Below are 13,669 nucleotides of genomic sequence, written 5' to 3' on the forward strand. Positions count from 1 at the left end.
TAGCAAATGCTGTTGACTTTATCTTCCAAATCTAGTATAGTCACAGTTTTTGCAATAAAATTTTTATTTTCAAGAATTTTCTAATGTTTATTGTAATTCATTTTATGTCTCATTCTCATTGCATGGTTTTATTATCTTAACTGAAGTATAGATAACATACAATATTACAGGTGTACAGCATACTGATTCAACCTTTATATACATTAGGTTTACCATTTGTTCACCATACAACTACTACAAATTATTGACTGTACACTGTGACTTACTTATTTTACAATTGGAACTTTGTACCTCTGATATCAATGAAAATTTAGGTTGCTTCCAAATCTTGGTTATTATAAATAATGGTACAAAGACCATAGGAGTGCATATATATTTTTTAATTAGTATTTTCATTTTTTTGGTAAATGTCCAGAAGTGGAATTACTGGATCATATGGTATTTCTATTTTTAACTTTTTCAGACACCTCCCTACTATTTTCCAAAGTGGCAACACCAATTTACAGTCCCGGCAAGAATGCACAGTGTCTTTTTCCCCACATCCTCACTAACACTTCTTATGTCTTGTCTTTTTTATACTAGCCATTCTGACTGTGAGGTGATACTTCATTGTGGTTTTGATTTGGATTTCTCTGATGATTAGTGATGAGGAGCATCTTTTCATGTGTCTGTGGTCCATCTGTATGTCTTCTTTGGAAAAATGTGTATTAAGTTTCTCTACCCATTTTCAATCGGGTTTGTTTGTTTTTCTTAGTGTTAAATTCTATAAGTTCTTTATATATTTTGGATATTAACACTATCAGGAATATGAACTGCAAATATCTTCTCCAAGTCAGGAGATTACCTTTTTGTTTCATTGCTGGTTTCCTTTGTTATGCAAAAGCTTTTCAGTTAGATATAGGCCCATTTGTGTATTTTTGCTTTTACTGTCCTGAGGAACATCCAAAAATTTTGACAGGATCAATTCCAAGATTTTACTGCTTATGTTTACTATTAGGAGGTTTATGGTTTTAGGTATTAAGTTTAGGTCTTTCATCCATTTTCAGTTTATTTTTATATATGGTGTATGAGTTTCCTTGGATATGATTTATTTTTGTAAATGGCCTACTTTCATTCTTTTACAGGTAGCAACAACCCAGCTTTCACAAGACCATTTGTTGAAAAGACTGTCTTTTCCCCATTGTATATTCTTTTTTTTAAAATCGTAGATTAATTAGCAATATAAGCAGGGATTTATTTCTGAGTTTTATATTTTGTTCCATTGATCTATGTATCTATTTTTGTGCCAGTATCACACACTTTTGTGTGATATTTCCACACTTTATTTCCAGCTTTATTCTTTCTCAATATTGCTTTGGCTATTCAGGATTATTTGTTCTAGTTCTGAAAAAAATGATATTGGTATTTTGATGGGTATTGTACTGAATCTGTACATTGCTTTAAGTATTACGGCCATTTAAAAATATTAATTCTTTCAATCCATGAGCATGGGATAAATTTCTATTTATTTGTGTTGGATTCAATTTATTTCAGCAAGGTCTTATAGTTTTCAAAGTATAAGATCTTTAACTTCCTTGATTAAATTCATTCATAGTATTTTATTTTTTTCATGCTTTGTAAATGGGACTGTCGTTTTCTGAAATTCCTCTTTCTGCTGTTATTCACGTATAAAAATGCAATAGCCTTCTGTATAAATTTTGTATACTGCAATCTTACTGAACTTATTTATTCTAATAGTTTTTTTTGGTGTAGTCTAAGGTATTCTATATATAGTATTATGTCATCCACAAATAGTGACAGTTTTAATTATTTTATTTTTGAGAAGGCATCTCTCATATTTATTGATCAAATGGTTAACAACAATAAAATTATATATAGGGGACTCAAAGCACAATCATTAATCAACCCCAAGCCAAGTTCTCAGCAGTCTCCACTCTTCTGAAGCATAATGAACAAGTTCTTACATGGGGAACAAATTCTTACCTAGTGAATAAGTTCTTACATGGTGAACAGTACAAGGGCAGTCATCACAGAAACTTTCGGTTTTGATCACGCATTATGAACTATAAACAATCAGGTCAAATATAAATATTCGTTTGATTTTTATACTTGATTTATATGTGAATCCCACATTTTTCCCTTATTATTGTTATTATTATTATTTTTTAATAACATGCTGAAGTGATAGGTAGATGCAAGATAAAGGTAGAAAACATAGTTTGGTACTGTAAGAGGGCAAATGTAGATGATCAGGTGTGTGCCTATAGACTAAGTATTAATCCGAGCTAGACAAGGGCAACAAAACATCCACGTATGCAGAAGATTTCTCTCAAAACAGGGGGTGTGGGATTCTAAGCCTCACCTCTGTTGATCTCCAATTTCTCACCTGATGGCCCCCCTGCGACTGTGCCTGCCTTAGGTTGTTCCTCCCTTGAAGAACTTTACCCGTCTCTGGCTAACCAGTCATTTTCCGGGGCCATACAGGGAAATGTAAAGCTGGTAAGTGAGAGAGAAGCCTTATTGTTTGAAAAGGTTAGCTTTTTACTTCTTTACAGATTTATGCCCTGTGGCTTTTATGCACAGCATTTACTTCAGGTATCTTTACCTCTTGTATGAATTATGACACTCGGTAATTTCATTCTGAGGCACAAATTCTACTTAAGGGTTGTAATTAGGAAGGAAGAAGTAAAGCTATAGAAGTAGCAGGTGAAAGAAAACATGGGAAGATTGATTATTTCTTTGACATATCTTCTTGTAGAGTAACATAAGCATGTATAGGTTTTAAACTACTAATGAAATTGCACACACACATTAACATAATAGGAATACAGTTACATAACCAAAGCAGACCTACAATTACCAGCCATCTCCAGTGAAACCAAGAAAACCAGTTAGGCACCCTAGCATTTGTGAAAACTTATCAATGATATGATGGATATTGTCTAACTGAATTTGAATAGTTTCAGAAAAATCAGACAAATTAAAATAACACACTCCTGGGAACTGTTCACATCCCATATGTTCTTTTAACAGTAGATAGTCTGTAGTCGCAAGATTTTGGAGTGCTGCAACTTGCACTTCTCCTAATTCTTGGTTGACTTCTGACAGTATAAATCCAGTCAAATTTGTTTTACTGTATGCACAGGCCAGCTTAGATATCTCCTTATTCATTCCAATGGCAAGTCCAGGAACCAGTGGGATGAATGCAGCTACAACTGCAACAGCGCCAGGATCTTTGTTGAAGTTTTTTGATGATCATCTTCTGGTATGAGTCTTCCAGAGAGTGCTGATATTGGAAGTTCTTCTTTATATCGTATCTTAATTCATTTTCTGGGTAGCCAAATTAGGCTTTGATCCTCTGTATGAACATAAACAAACCCTTTGCCCACACTTTGATATGTCCTTTATACCATAGTGAAGAACTTATTGGAGATCACCACACAGGAACTGCTTTTTTTTTTTGTTATCATTAATCTACAATTACGTGAACAATATTATGTTTACTAGGCTCTTCCCTATACCAGGTCCCCCCCACAAACCCCTTTACAATCACTGTCCATCAGCATAGCAACATGTTGTTCAATCACTACTTGTCTTCTCTGTGTTGTACAGCCCTCCCCTTTCTTCCACCTCCCCCCTTTCTTCTTCCACCCCCTTATCCCTACCTACCCAACCATCCGCCCCAGTCCCTTTCCCTTTGGTACCTGTTAGTCCATACTTGGGTTCTGTGATTCAGCTGCTGTTTTGTTCCTTCAGTATTTCCTTTGTTCTTATACTCCACAGATGAGTGAAATCATTTGGTATTTCTCTTTCTCCACTTGGTTTATTTCACTGAGCATAATATCCTCTAGCTCCATCCATGTTGTTGCAAATGGCAGGATTTGTTTTCTTCTTATGGCTGAGTAATATTCCATTGTGTATATGTACCACCTCTTCTTTATTTATTCATCTACTGATGGACACTTAGATTGCTTCCAATTCTTGGCTACTGTAAACAGTGCTGCAATAAACATAGTGGTGCATCTGTCTTTTTCAATCATGAGTGCTTCGTTTGTAGGGTAAATACATAGCAGTGGTATTCCTGGGTAAAATAGTAAGTCTATTTTGAGAATTTTGAGGAAACTCCATACTGTTTTCCACAATGGATGAACTAATTTACATTCCCACCAGCAGTGTAGGAGGGTTCCCCTTTCTCCACAACCTCACCAACATTTGTTGTTGTTTGTCTTCTGGATGGCAGCCATCCTTACTGGTGTGAGGTGATACCTCATTGTGGTTTTAATTTGCATTTCTCTGATTATTAGCGATGTGGAGCATCTTTTCATGTGTCTGTTGGCCATCTGTATTTCTTTTTTTGATAATTATTTTTTATTGAAGGGTAGTTGACACACAGTATTACATTAGTTTCAGGTATACAACACAGTGATTCAACATTTATATACATGATAATTCTAGGTACCAGCTATCACCATACCAAGCTGTTACAATATTTTGACTATGTTCCTTATGCTATACATTACATCCAGGTTACTTATTTATTTTACAATTGGAAGTGTGTATATACATATTTTTTTGTGAGGGCATCTCTCATATTTATTGATCAAATGGTTGATAACAACAATAAAATTCCGTATAGGGGGGTCAATGCACAATGCACAATCATTAATCCGCCCCAAGCCTAATTTTCGTCAGTTTACATTCTTCTGAAGCATAACAAACAAGTTCTTACATGGAGAACAAATTCTTACATAGTGAATAAGTTACATGGTGAACATTACAAGGGCACTCATCACAGAAGCTTTCGATTTTGCTCACGCATTATGAACTATAAACAGACAGTTCAAATATGAATACTCGTTTGATTTTTATACTTGATTTATATGTGGATACCACATTTCTCTCTTTATTATTATTATTTTTAATAAAATGCTGAAGTGGTAGGCAGATACAAGATAAAGGTAGAAAACATAGTTTAGTGTTGTAAGAGAGAAAATGTAGATGATCAGGTGTGTGCCTGTAGACTATGTGTTAATCCAAGCTAGACAAGGGCAATAAAACATCCACGTATGCAGAAGATTTCTCTCAGAATGGGGCGGAGGGGGTGAGGTTCTCAGCCACACCTCTGTTGATCCACATTTACTCACCTGATGGCCCCCCTGCGACTGTGCCTGCCTTAGGTTGCTCCTCCCTTGAGGAAACTTACCCGTCTCTGGCTAACCAGTCATCTTCCGGGGCCATACAGGGAAATGTAAAGTTTGTAAGTGAGAGAGACGCCTTATTGTTTGAAAAGGCTAGCTTTTTACTTCTTTGCATATTTATGCCCTCTGGCTTCTATGCCCAGCATTTGTCTTGAGGTGTCTTTACCACGTGGAAGAATTATGATACTTGGTAAATTCGATATGAGGCATGAATTCTATTTAATGGTTGTACTTAGGAAGGAAGAAGAAAAGCTATAGAAGTAGCAGGTGGAAGAAAACATGGGAAGATTGATTATTTCTTTGACATATCTTCTTGTAGAGTAACTTCAGCATGTATAGGTTTTAAACTACTAATTAAATTGCGCACACACATTACCATAATAGGAGTACACTTACTTAACCAAAGAATACCGGTAATTACCAGCCATCTCCAGTGAAACCAAGAAAACCAGTTAGGAACCTTAGGCATTTGTGAAAACTTATCTATGATATGGTGGATATTGTCCAACTGAACTTGAACAGACTGAGAGAAATCAGACAAATTAAAACAACCCATTCCTGGGGACTGTTCACATCCCATATGTTCTTTTAACAGTAAATAGTCTGTAGTTGTAAGATTTTGGAGCGCTACAATTTGCACTTCTCCTAATTCATAGTTGAGTTCCAACAGTATAGATCCAGTCAAATTTGTAGTTTTACTTTATGCACAGGCCAGCTTAGATATTTCCTTCTTCATTCCCATGGCATGTCCAGGATCTGGTGGGATGGGTGCATCTACACCTGTAGCAGTGCGTGGATCTATGTTGGGGTTTTTTGATGATCATCTTCTGGCATGAGTCTTCCCGAGAGTGCTGATGTTGGAAGTTCTTTTCATATCGTATCTTAGTTCATTTTAAGGGTAGGCAAATTAGGCTTTGACCCTAGGTATAAACACAAACAGACCCTTTGCCGACACTTTTATATGCCCTTTATATCATTGTGTAGAACTCATTGGAGGTCACCACACAGGAACTGCTTTTTTTTATCATTAATCTACACTTACATGATGAACATTTTGTTTACTAGGATCTCCCCTATACCAGGACCCCCTATATACACCTTTACAGTCACTGTCCATCAGTATAGCAAAATGTTGTACAATCACTACTTGTCTTCTCTGTGTTGTACAGCCCTCCCCTTTCTCCCACCCCCCATGCATGCTAATCTTAATACCCCCATTTTCTACCCCCCTCCTGCCTATCCCTCTCTACCCACACATCCTCCCCAGTCCCTTTCCCTGTGGTACCTGTTAGTCCATTCTTGAGTTCTGTGATTCTGCTGCTGTTCTGTTCCTTCAGTTTTTCCTTTCTTCTTATACCCCTCAGATGAGTGAAATTATTTGGTATTTCTCTTTCTCCACTTGGCTTATGTCACTGAGCATAATACCCTCCACCTCCATCCATGTTGCTGCAAATGGTAGGATTTGCCCGTTTCTTATGGCTGAGTAGTATTCCATTGTGTATACGTACCACATCTTCTTTATCCATTCATCTATCAATGGACATTTAGGTTGCCTCCAATTCTGGGCTATTGTAAATAGTGCTGCGATAAACATAGGGGTGCATTGGACTTTCTCATACTTGATTGCTGCATTCTCAGCATAAATTCCTAGGAGTGCAATTCCTGGGTCAAATGGTAGGTCTGTTTTGAGCATTTTGATGAACCTCCATACATCTTTCCACAATGGTTGAACTAAATTACATTACCACAAGCAGTGTAGGAGGGTTCCCCTTTCTCCAGAGCCTTGCCAAGATTTGTTGTTTTTTGGCTTTTGGATGGTAGCCATCCTTACTGGTGTGAGGTGATACCTCATTATAGTTTTAATTTGCATTTCTCTGATAATTAGCGATGTGGAGCATCTTTTCACGTGTCTGTTAGCTATTTGTATTTCTTTTTTGGAGAACCATCTGTTTAGTTCCTCTGCCCATTTTTTAATTGGATTATTTGTTCTTTGTTTGTTGAGGTGGGTGAGCTCTTTATATATTTTGGAGGTCAAGCTTTTATTGGAATTGTCATTTACAAATATATTCTCCCATACTGTACGGTACCTTTTTGTTCTATTGATGGTGTCTTTTGCTGTACAGAAGCTTTTCAGCTTACTATACTCACACTTGTTCATTTTTGCTGTTGTTTTCCTTGCCTCGGGAGATATGTTCAAGAAGAGGTCACTCATGTTTATGTCTAAGAGGTGTTTGCCTATGTTTTTTTCCAAGAGTTTAATGGTTTCAGGACTTACATTCAGGACTTTGTTCCATTTTGAATTTACTTTTGTGTATGGGGTTAGACAATGGTCCAGTTTCATTCTCCTACATGTAGCTGTCCAGTTTTGCCAGCACCATCCGTTGAAGAGACTGTCATTTCACCATTGTATGTCCATGGCTCCTTTATCAAATATTAATTGACCATATATGTTTGGGTTAATGTCTGGAGTCTTTAATCTGTTCCACTGGTCTGTGGCTCTGATCTTGTGCCAGTACCAAATTGTCTTGATTACTATGGCTTTGTAGTAGAGCTTGAAGTTGGGGAGTGAGATCCCCCCTACTTTATTCTTCTTTCTCAGGATTGCTTTGGCTATTCGGGGTCTTTGGTGTTTCCATATGAATTTTTGAATTATTAGTTCCAATTCATTGAAGAATGTTGCTGGAAATTTGATAGGGATTGAATCAAATCTGAATATTGCTTTGGGAAGAATGGCCATTTTGACGATATTAATTCTTCCTAGCCATGAGCAGGGGATGAGTTTCCATTTGTTAGTGTCCCCTTTAATTTCTCGTAACTGTGACTTGTAGTTTTCAGGGTATAGGTCTTTCACTTCTTTGGTTAGGTTTATCCCTAGGTATTTTATTCTTTTTGATGCAATTGTGAATGGAATTGTTTTCCTAATTTCTCTTTTTATTGGTTCATTGTTAGTATATAGGAAAGCCACAGATTTCTGTGTGTTAATTTTGTATCCTGCAACTTTGCTGTATTCCGATATCAGTTCTAGAAGTTTTGGAGTGGAGTCTTTAAGGTTTTTTATGTACAATATCATGTCATCTGTAAATAGTGACAGTTTAACTTCTTCTTTGCCAATCTGGATTCCTTGTATTTCTTTGTTTTGTCTGATTGCCGTGGCTAGGACCTCCAGTACTATGTTAAATAGCAGTGGGGAGAGTGGGCATCCCTGTCTTGTTCCTGATCTCAGAGGAAAAGCTTTCAGCTTCTCACTGTTCAATATAATGTTGGCTGTGGGTTTATCATATATGGCCTTTATTACATTGAGGTACTTGCCCTCTATACCCATATTCCTGAGAGTTTTTATCATGAATGGATGTTGAATTTTGTTAAATGCTTTTTCAGCATCTATGGAGATGATCATGTAGTTTTTGTCTTTCTTTTTGTTGAGGTGGTGGATGATGTTGATGGATTTTCGAATGTTGTACCATCCTTGCATCCCTGGGATGAATCCCATTTGGTCGTCGTGTCTGATCCTTTTGATACACTTTTGAATTCGGTTCGCTTATATTTTATTGAGTATTTTTGAATCTATATTCATCAGGGATATTGGTCTGTAGTTTTCTTTTTTGGTGGGGTCTTTGCCTGGTTTTGGTATTAGGGTAATATTGGCTTCATAGAATGAGTTTGGTAGTATTCCCTCCTCTTCTATTTTTTGGAAAACTTTAAGGAGAATGGGTATTATATCTTCTCTGTATGTCTGATAAAATTCCGAGGTAAATTAATCTGGCCTGGGGTTTTGTTCTTAGGTAGTTTTTTGATTACCACTTCAATTTATTTGCTAGTAATTGGTTTGCATAGATTTTCTGTTTCTTACTTGGTCAGCCTTTAAAGGTTGTATTTTTCTAGGAAGTTGTCCATTTTCTCTAGGTTTTCCAGCTTCTAAGAAAAAAAGTTTTCATAGTATTCTCTAATAATTTTTGTAGTTCTGTGGGGTCCGTCATGATTTTACCTTTCTCGTTTCTGATTCTGTTGGTTTGTGTTGACTCTCTTTTCCTCTTAGTAAGTCTGGCTAGAGGCTTATCTATTTTGTTTATTTTCTCAATGAACCAGCTTTTGGTTTTTCTTTTTTTTTTTCACATCTTAAAACCTTGTTTTAATATGAAACTTCTATTTCATTATGCTTCTCTCATTTGTAACATACTTCTACTAACTTTAATACACCATATCATTTATAATTATGTAAAATAATTTTGAAAATACATCATCTCAAACATGAAAATCTCAGTTTTAAGGCATAATTAAAATCCATAATTAACTGCCTTTTTTTTAATTTTTCCAAAATTTTAATTCTTGAATTTCTAAACATCAATGAAAGTTTTTTTTTTGAGAGGGCATCTCTCATGTTTATTGATCAAATGGTTATTAACAACAATAAAATTCTGTATAGGGGAGTCAATGCTCAATGCACAGTCATAAATCCATCTCAAGCCTAGTTCTCTATCGTCTCCAATCTTATGAAGCATAACGAACAAGTTCTTCATGGTGAACGAATTCTTACATAGTGAATAAGTTCTTACATGGTGAATAGTACAAGGGAATTCATCACAGAAACTTTCGGTTTTGATCATGCATTGTGAAATATAAACAATCAGGTCAAATATGAATATTCATTTGATTTTTATACTTGATTTATATGTGGATCCCACATTTCTCCCTTTATTATTATTATTATTTTTACTTTTTAATAAAATGCTGAAGTGGTAGGTAGATGCAAGATAAAGGTAGAAAACATAGTTTAGTGTTGTAAGAGAGCAATTGTAGATGATCAGGTGTGTGCCTGTAGACTATGTGCTAATCCGAGCTAGACAAGGGCAATAAAACATCCATGGATGCAGAAGCTTTCTCACAACACAGGGGGGGTGAGGTTCTAAGCTTCACCACTGTTGTTCCCCAATTTCTCACCTGATGGCCCCCCTGCGACTGTGCCTGTCTTAGGTTGTTCCTCCCTTGAGGAATCTTACCCGTCTCTGGCTAACCAGTCATCTTCCGGGGCCATACAGGGAAATGTAAAGTTGGTAAGTGAGAGAGAAGCCATAGTATTTGAATAGGTTAACTTTTTACTTCTTTGCAGATTTATGCCCTGTGGCTTCTATGCTCAGCACTTGTCTCGAGGTATCTTTACCATCTGGAGCAATTATGATACTCGGTAAATTCGATATGAGGCACGAATTCTATTTAAGGGTTTTAATCAGGAAGGAAGAAGAAAAGCTATAGAGGTAGCATATGGAAGAGTACATGGGAGGATTGATTATTTCTTTGACATATCTTCTTATAGAGTATCTTAAGTACATATAGGTTTTAAGCTACTAACTAACTTGTGCACACATATTAACATAATAGGAATATGGTGACATAAACAAAGCAAATCTGTAATTACCAGCCATCTCCAGTGAAGCCAAGAAAACCATTTAGGCACCCTAGGCATTTGTGAAAATTAGTCTATGATATGATGGATATTGTCCAACTGTACTTGAACAGTCTGAGAGAAGTCAGACACATTAAAGCAACCCATTTCTGGGATCTGTTCACATCCCATATGTTATTTTAACCATAGATAGTCTATAGTCGTAAGATTTTGGAGTGCTACAACTTGCACCCCTCCCAACTCCTGATTGTGTTCCAACAGTACAGATCCGGTCAAATTCATTGTCTCACTGTATGCACATACCAGCCTAGACATCTCCCTCCTCATTCCAATGGCAAGTCCAGGAAACGATGGGGTGGATGCAGCCACAACTGCAGCATCGCCCAGATCCCTGTGGAGGCTTTTTGATGATCATCCCCCAGCACGAGTCCTCCAGAGAGTGCTGATGCCGGAAGCTCCTCCTCATATCGTACCTTAGTTCATTTTCTGGGTAGCCAAGCTAGGCCTTGATCTTCTGCATAGAAACAAACAGACTCTTTGCCCACACTTTCACATGCCCTCTATACCACTGCGTAGAACTCACTGGAGGTCAGCACACAGGACTGATATTTTTTTATCTTTAATTTACACTTACATGAAGAATAGTATGTTTATTATGCTCTCCCCTATATCAGGTCCCCCCTAAAAACCACATTACGGTCACAGTCCATCAGCATACCAAAATGTAGAATTACTACTTGTCCTCTCAGTGTTGTACAGCCCTCCCTCCCCTTTCTCCCTCCCCCAACTATGCATGCTAATCTTAATACCCCCCTTCTTCTTCCCACCTCCTTATCCCCCCCTGCCCACCCATCCTCCCCAGTTCCTTTCCCTTTGGTACCTGTTAGTCCATTTATGGGTTCTGTAATTCCGCTGCTGTTTTGATCCTTCAGTTTTTCCTTTCTTCTTATACCCCTCAGATGAGTGAAATCATTTGGTATTTCTCTTCCTCCGCTTGGCTTATGTCACTGAGCATAATACCCTCCACCTCCATCCATGTTGCTGCAAATGGTAGGATTTTTCCTCTTCTTGTGGCTGAGTAGTATTCCATTGTGTATATATACCACATCTTCTTTATCCATTCATCTACCGATGGACATTTAGGTTGCTTCCAATTCTTGGCTATTGTAAATAGTGATGCGATAAACATAGAGGTGCATCTGTCTTTCTCAAACTTGATTGCTGCATTCTTAGGGTAAATTCCTAGGATTGGAATTCCTGGGTCAAATGGTAGGTCTGTTTTGAGCATTTTGATGAACCTCCATACTGCTTTCCACAATGGTTGAACTAATTTACATTCCCACCAGCAGTGTAGGAGGGTTCCCCTTTCTCCACAGCCTCGCCAACATTTGTTGTTCTTTGTCTTTTCTATGGCAGCTATCCATACTGGTGTGAGGTGATACCTCATTGTACTTTTAATTTGCATTTCTCTTATAATTAGCAATGTGGAGCATCTTTTCATGTGTCTGTTGGCCCTCTGTATTTCTTTTTTAGAGAACTGTCTGTTCAGTTCCTCTGTCCATTTTTTAATTGGGTTATTTGTTTTTTGTTTGTTGAGGCGTGTGAGCTCTTTATATATTCTGGACGTCAAGCCTTTATCGGATATGTCATTTTCAAATATATTCTCCATACTGTAGGGTTCCTTTTTGTTCTATTGATGGGGGTCTTTCGCTCTACAGAAACTTTTCAGCTTAATGTAGACCCACTTGCTCATTTTTGGGGTTGTTTTCCTTGCCCGGGGAGATATGTTCAAGAAGAGGTCACTCATGTTTATGTCTAAGAGGTGTTTGCCTATGTTTTTTTCCAAGAGTTTAATGGTTTCATGACTTACATTCAGGTCTTTGATCCATTTTGAATTTACTTTTGTATATGGGGTTAGACAAAGGTCCAGTTTCATTCTCCTACATGTAGCTGTCCAGCTTTGCCAGCACCATCTGTTGAAGAGACTGTCATTTTGCCATTGTATATCCATGGCTCCTTTATCAAATATTAATTGACCATATATGTTTGGGTTAATGTCTGGAGTCTTTAATCTGTTCCACTGGTCTGTGGCTCTGATCTTGTGCCAGTACCAAATTGTCATGATTACTATGGCTTTGCAGTAGAGCTTGAAGTTGGGGAGTGAGATCCCCCCTACTTTATTCTTCGTTCTCAGGATTCCTTTGGCTATTCGGGGTCTTTGGTGTTTCCGTATGAATTTTTGAGTTATTTGTTCCAATTCATTGAAGAATGTTGCTGGTAATTTGATAGAGATTGCATCAAATCTGAATATTGCTTTGGGCAGAATGGCCATTTCGAGGGTATTAATTCTTCCTGGCCATGAGCAGGGGATGAGTTTCCATTTGTTAGTGTTGCCGTTAATTTCTCTTCAGAGTGACTTGTATTTTTCAGAGTATAAGTCTTTCACTTCTTTGGTTAGGTTTATTCCTAGGTATTTTATTCTTTTTGATGCTATTGTGAATGGAATTGTTTTCCTGATTTCCCTTTCTGTTAGCTCATTGTTAGTGTATAGGAAAGCCACAGATTTATGTGTTTTAATTTTGTATCCTGCAACTTTGCTCTATTCCGATATCAGTTCTAGTAGTTTTGGAGTGGAGTCTTTAGGGTTTTTTATGTACAGTATCTTATCATCTGCAAATAGTGACAGTTTAACTTCTTCTTTACCAATCTGGATTCCTTGTATTTCTTTGTTTTGTCTGATTGTCGTGGCTAGGACCTCCAGTACTATGTTAAATAACAGTGGGGAGAGTGGGCATCCCTGTCTGGTTCCCGAACTCAGAGAAAATGCTTTCAGCTTCTCGGTGTTCAGTATAATGCTGGCTGTGGGTTTATCATATATGGCCTTTATTATGTTGAGGTACTTGCCCTCTATTCCCATATTGCTGATAGTTTTTATCATGAATGGATGTTGAATTTTGTCAAATGCTTTTTCAGCATCTATGGAGATGATCATGTGGTTTTTGTCTTTCTTTTTGTTGATGTTGTGGATGATGTTGATGGATTTTCGAATGTTGTACCATCCTTGCATCCC

The sequence above is a fragment of the Manis javanica genome, chromosome 8, assembly GCF_040802235.1.
Source record: "Manis javanica isolate MJ-LG chromosome 8, MJ_LKY, whole genome shotgun sequence".
Classification (NCBI taxonomy): domain Eukaryota; kingdom Metazoa; phylum Chordata; class Mammalia; order Pholidota; family Manidae; genus Manis; species Manis javanica.